General features: G+C 55.0%; 1 protein-coding gene across 10 annotated transcripts in view; it reads left to right on the forward strand.

The window, feature by feature from the left end:
* Positions 1-6,000, forward strand: part of Trak1 (trafficking kinesin protein 1) — an 86,672-nt gene that overhangs the window by 49,195 nt on the left and 31,477 nt on the right. The gene's annotated exons all lie outside the window — the stretch shown is intronic.

A 6,000-nucleotide genomic window follows, 5' to 3' on the forward strand; every position in this document is an offset into this window, starting at 1 on the left:
GGTTGCCCCACCTTGAGGCGTTTCGGGATGACATGGCCATGTAGAAGCGTGTTAACCCACGCTCATAGCTATCCTGGGCTGGCAGTCGGCAGGCTCAGGTGAGATACACCTGGTTCTAGTTTTGATGTTATGAATCCATGACACGGAAATACAGTGCCATTTAAGTGCTTGTTGGAACGCCCAGTCTCTGATCCGAGGAACGGAACTGTGTGCCGCAGAGGAATGCCCTTACCTGTGGTTTCTGAATGGCGCTTAGCCTTCGCTTCTTCCAGCCGTTGGAGTGGAGCGCAGGGTCCACAGGAAGTACAAAGCAGCAGGAGTGTGACGCCTGACTTGAGGAAGTCGCTCAGGTTGGGCGGGCTGCATGCCCTCCAGAGAGCTTAGCATTCTCAGTTGTGTCGGCGTTCTCTTTCCACTTAGGACTTCCCAGTCCCCTCAGGACACAGGGGACCTGCAGGCCAGGCTGGGGCAGGCCTTAGGTAGAAGTACAGTGGTAATTTTTTTTAACCCCATGACCAAACCTGATAGAAACAGCTCGTGGGGGTGTGGAGGGGGCGTTTCTTTGGACTCACGGTTTAGGGGATTTTGGTGCATCATGTCAGGGAAAGGCATGGCAGAGAGGTTCCAGCTGTGGAAGTGTGAGCATGACGGGTGGTCGCGCCTGGGGTGGCTGGAACCTAGGACCAGATGTAACCTTCAAAAGTCAGTCCCCAGTGACCTGCAGCCTCCAGCCGGGCTCCTCATCATGTCACAGCCTCCCCAGGCAGGGCCACCAGCTGCTGATACACAAGGCCCACCCTTCAGCATGGCCCCACCACAGACCTGCCTTCAGGGGGCAGGCAGCGCTGGGCCTTGTTTCTAGGGTCTAGACTGACTCTGGGTCCAGTGATTTTCCTTCAGCACCTCCCCAGGAAGAGGGTAGGATCTTGGGGAGACTGAGCACAGAGATTGCTGCGGGCCGTGGTGGCTGAGGCCTGGCCATGTGGTGGGACTCAGGACGCCTGCAGCCCCCACCTCCTGTCTCTCCTGTGCCTCTTTTCTTCCTTCGGTATACGAGACATTTCCGCCTATCTTGGAACGCATCTGCCGTATTCTGAAGGAGGAGGCAAGAACCCCTCAGCTCCACGTAGGTGATGCCAGGGTCTGGGACTGTGACACTGGGCATGTGTTTTGAGGTGCTGGCCTCCTGCCTTCTGGTGAACCTGCAGTTGCCGCCACCTTGCAGCTGGGGTGGGCCAGTGTCCGGCTCCCTTGGCTGCACGCTGGATTTGGAAATGGCCCGGCTGACCTGCCCCTGCGGAGATTCTCCATCCATGCCCTCATCTGTCTACGCTCCTGAGCCTTGGTTGGGGTGGCCCTCCCCCTGGGCCTTGGCCTCTGCCATCATCCTGCCTCAGCCCTGTCCTGGCCTGTAGAGCTTCTGGGGTGGCTCTCAGAGTGGCCCACGGGTCACATCCTTCAGTCTGTGCTGGCATGGCTTCTCAGTCTCGTGCCGCAGGCCCTGGGAGGCGGCTCTGGAGCCTGGCCGGGGTAGCCGGTGTCGCTGAGAGACAGAGAGAGGCACGGGGCCTTGGCGTTGGTCAGCCTCACATGCGTATTAGAAACTCCAGGGTGGAGTCCGCTCCTGCCATGTGCTCCCGTGGGCCTTCTGTGGACTAATTTCCTCTTGCTGTGCTTTGAGGACTGAAGTTTGACAAGCAGCTAAGTGTGGCCCACCCTTATTGCAGGAATTCCACAGACACTCTGGACGGTGGACTCTGCCATAGCGGGGACCAGGCAGGACAGACAGCAGGGCCCTGGCTCAAGGCTGTGCCCTCCCTGACGGACCCGGTGCTTTGCCTGTTGCATTCACCTCTGGCAATATGGCTTCTCAGTTGTCGGGACATTTCTGCTTTCAAATGAGACCTGCAGCCCTGGGCTTTTTGGCCAGGCTGGGCCATGCTCGCCTGCAGTGTCAGCCCTTGGGATGTCCAGGGACAGGCGGACAAGAGTTCAAGGTCACCCCAGCTATCTAGTGAGTTCAAGGCTAGCCTGGGCTACCTGAGACTGTTTAAAAAAATTTTTTTTTAAAAAGAATTTGCTCTTCCCTTGTTCATTTTCTAAATAAGCATGGTTACACAGGATACATACTTTTAAAAAGTGAACTGGTGGAAAGAATGTCCCGTTGTGTTACAGACGTTTCTTCTCTTGGCGCTCTGTAGTGATTTCCAGTTTTATTTCGATAGGCAATCATGTCTGCCCCTGTTTTATAAATAGCAGCTGCCCCTTTGTCCTTGGCCCCAGTGGAATGATCTCAGGGAGTCCCTGCCGTCCTCTGGAGCGGGTGGCCCAGTGACTGCCTGCTGCAGCCAGTCATGTGACAGTCACCCCACACCGTTCCTGCGTGGGCCTGGGCCTGCTCAGAAATGCCGGCTTGCACACCTGGCCAGCTGCATGCTGGGTGCTGCGGGATTTGCTCAGGATGCTCAAGTGCAGCTGCAAATTTTGTGTGTGTGTGTGTGTGTGTGCGCGCCTATGTATCTTTCTGTGCCAGTGTGTATATCTTTTTGTGTATCTGTGTGTGTGTGTCTGTCTATGTCTGTGTCTGTGTGTGTTGCTCTGTGTGTCTCTCTGTTTCTGTGTGTCTGTGTATGTCTGTCTGTGTAAATGAGTCTATGTGTCTGTGTCTGTATTTCTGTGTGTGTGTCTGTCTGTGTGTGTGTATATGTATGTATGTATATGTCTGTCTGCGTGTGCGTGTGTGTGCGTGTGTATGTGTGTGTGTGAGTGTGTGTGTGTTGGGTCTTTACTGGGGAGGAGAGCCCCAGGCTTGTCCTGACTGACTGACTTCTCCTCTGCCCTAGTACCAGTGTGCGTTCCTCAGGCCACAGCTACACTTTTTATCCTAAAGTTGGTGAATGAGATGTGTCATCGCTGAAGTGTGGGCGGCAGCTAAGCCACTCAGAGCCAGGGCCAGCCAGCCCCGTGTGTGTTGGTGGCCAGGGCCAGCCTCGGGTGGAGGCCCCCGCCACCTTGATTCATTTCTCGGAGAACAGAGAAGCCACGCTGAGGCTCGCTCCAGGCCTGCGCTAGTTACAGTGTCTGGTTGTCACTCATCTCCTGGCTGTTTTCCCGATTTTACGACTGTTTGCTTTACGTTGACTGACACAAGAAACGGGAGGGACTCCTCACTCCCCACACACGCGCTCACACACAGGTACACACGTACATACACCTTGCTCCACATCTGTGATTCTCAAAAGAAACTAGGGAGCTTGTTGCCTTGATAAACCTAGACAGAGCCAGGTGCGGGGCACTGAGGCAGGAGGATTGGGGATTCAAGGCCGGCCTGGGCTGTCTCAGAACAAGAATGACAGACACCCAAAAGCCAGAACAAGCTCGATCTACCAGACCGGAGACTGCACTTGAGGCTTCTCTGTCCCTTCTTGCTTTTCATCCTGCAGACGTGCCCTGGGTAATTACTGTGAAGATTAGATTGGTGTGGGCTCATGATGGCTGCCCTCAGCAGGGCGGGGAACAGGGGCCAGAGCCCTGCAGCTGTGGGGTGTGCTCAGTGGGGCAAAGGGCTTCCTGTTTGAGCTCGCTGGCCTCTTGCTTTTGTTCCTGGGCTGTTCTCTGTCCTTGTCTCTCCCTGTCCCTTGGGCAGCTCTGTCCTCCTTGTCCTCCAGCAGCACCTTGCCTCACTGCCTGCGGTGCTCCCTGCCTCACTGCCCAAGGTGCTCCCTGCCTCACTGCCTGTGGTGCTCCTTGCCATGAGGACTCACCTCTGCGCTTGTTGGAAGAGCACAGCTTTGGTGGGTGAAGGCAGCGGCGGGTGGGGTCAGGAAGTGGGCGTTAACACCTGCTGGCCATCCCATCTGGGCGCCTGTCCTAGCAGGGAATTCAATGGGCCTGAGGCAGGCCTCGGGAGGCCAGGCCTCTGCAGGGCGGTGGTCATGGCCAGCGCAGCTGGAGCTGCAGGGGAGACGGCTGGAGCCATCTTGACCTGCTGAGCCCGAGCTTGCCTCTGGGTACTCAGATCCTGGGTGCTGCAGCCGTGCTTGGAGCCAGTGTAGCCAGGGTCTGAGAACGGCCCAGGGCCGCGGTGAGGACCTGTCTTGTCCCCCATGGCCGGGGTAAGGTCAGGGTTGAGTGTGTTGACTGCCTGGGCTGTCATAGGAAGAGCCCTTTCTGCAGGACTGCCTCTTGCGTGGTTAGGGATGCCGCAAGGTGGGGGTGCGTGGAGGGCGTTCATGGCTCTTCTGTAAACACGCCCACAGCTTGCGCACACTCGTGCCGTGTGGGAGGCGTGCTGGCATTGTCACTTTGGGGCTGTTGCTAATGGTCAGTTTCGGTGTGAGGGCGGCTCAGAGGGCATCTATCACAGAAGCGTAGGCGGCAGCAGCCTCAGCAGCCTCCCGGACGGCCTGCTTGTCTCAGGACGGAGAGGTAGAAGTTACAAGGAATCCCATTTGTGATGAGCAGTTTTGATTTGCTCTAGTTTTTAAAAAGGCTTATTTTTACATGTGTGGGCCATTTTGCCTGTGTGAACATTTATGCAGTGTGTGCCTGACGCCCACGGAGGCCAGGATAGGCGCCACAGTGGCTGTGAGCAGCCACGTGGATGCTGACACGAGAACCGGATCCTCTGGAACAGCAGTCAGTGCTCCCAACACAGCAGTGTGCTCTGTGATGAGCCACAGTCAGGAGCGGGGCCAGCTCAAGCCCCAGACTGTCCACTCTGTAAGGCTGGTTGTGGGTGTCCCAGACCAGTGAGACGGGGATTTGTGAAGGGGAAGTCCTGGCCTATGGGAGACGAGGACGTTAAAAACGACTATTTTTGCACCAAATTGGCACAGTCTCCACGCCTGCCTTTCCTCCATGCTGGCACCCTCTCTGCACAATGGCATGTGAAAAAGTGAAGTGATTGTCTCTTGTCTCTTATTACCTCATCTCCAATGTCAAGACACCAATCGCGATTACTTTAGTGATTTCTCAGCTCGCCTATGGTTTGATCAAAACTGCTTCTGATTCTGGTGAACACAAACACTCGGGCCACAAGGGTAGTTAATGCCAAGTGTGGAATCAGCTGCCGCCGGCCTCTGCCCCAGCCTGGCCCGTCGTCACTTTCCTTCTGTAGAGGAAGTGAGCTGGTAAGAGGCATAGACCCTGAAGCTGTGTGGTCTTCTGGAACAGCCCCGTCTAACTCGGGCAGGTGGTGCTCATGGGGATGGATGTAGAGCTGGTGGCTGTCTCCATCGCGGACACCTTCCGACAGAGGTAGCCATGTCTCTGTGCGGCCCACTCTGTCTAGCTGTGGTCATGGCTGAACTGGCAGAACTCTATTTCTAAGCGTGCAGCCTCTACCGGAGCTGATAGACCTTCTTTGCCCTTCCAAAGTTGTCTTCTTAAATAAGATTAAATAAAATCTGAAGAAGAAAGTGAAACAGCCAAACAGATGCAATCATATGTGAGTTATTCTAAACATTGTCATTGCCTTGCTTAGAAAGAAGAACCCAGCATGCTCTACTACAGTCCAGGCTGATGTGAGCTAAAGAGGCCTGCCTCCCTTGGCCAGTTCTTTGTGTTCTTCAGAAGCACATCCCACCCATTCATCCATCCATCCATCTATCCACCCACCCCATCTATCCATTTATAGACTCATCTATCTGCCACCTGTCATCTATCCATCTGGCCATCCATCTATCCATTCATCTATCTATCCATCCACCCATTTATCCATCTACCCACCCCATTTATCCATTTATTGATTCATCTATATACCATCTACCCATTCACTTACCCATCCATCCATCCACCCACCCACCCACCCATCCATCATCTGTCCATCCAGCCATCCCTCCACCATCTATCCATCTACCCACCCCATTTATGCATTTACTGATTCATCTGTCTACTGTCTACCCATTCACTCACCCACCCATCCGTGTATCCGTCCGTGTATCTGTCCGTCCATCCATCCATCCATCCATCCATCCATCCATCCATCCATCCATCCAT

Source organism: Psammomys obesus, unplaced genomic scaffold, assembly GCF_907164565.1.
Source record: "Psammomys obesus unplaced genomic scaffold, mPsaObe1.curated_primary_1811, whole genome shotgun sequence".
NCBI lineage: Eukaryota > Metazoa > Chordata > Mammalia > Rodentia > Muridae > Psammomys > Psammomys obesus.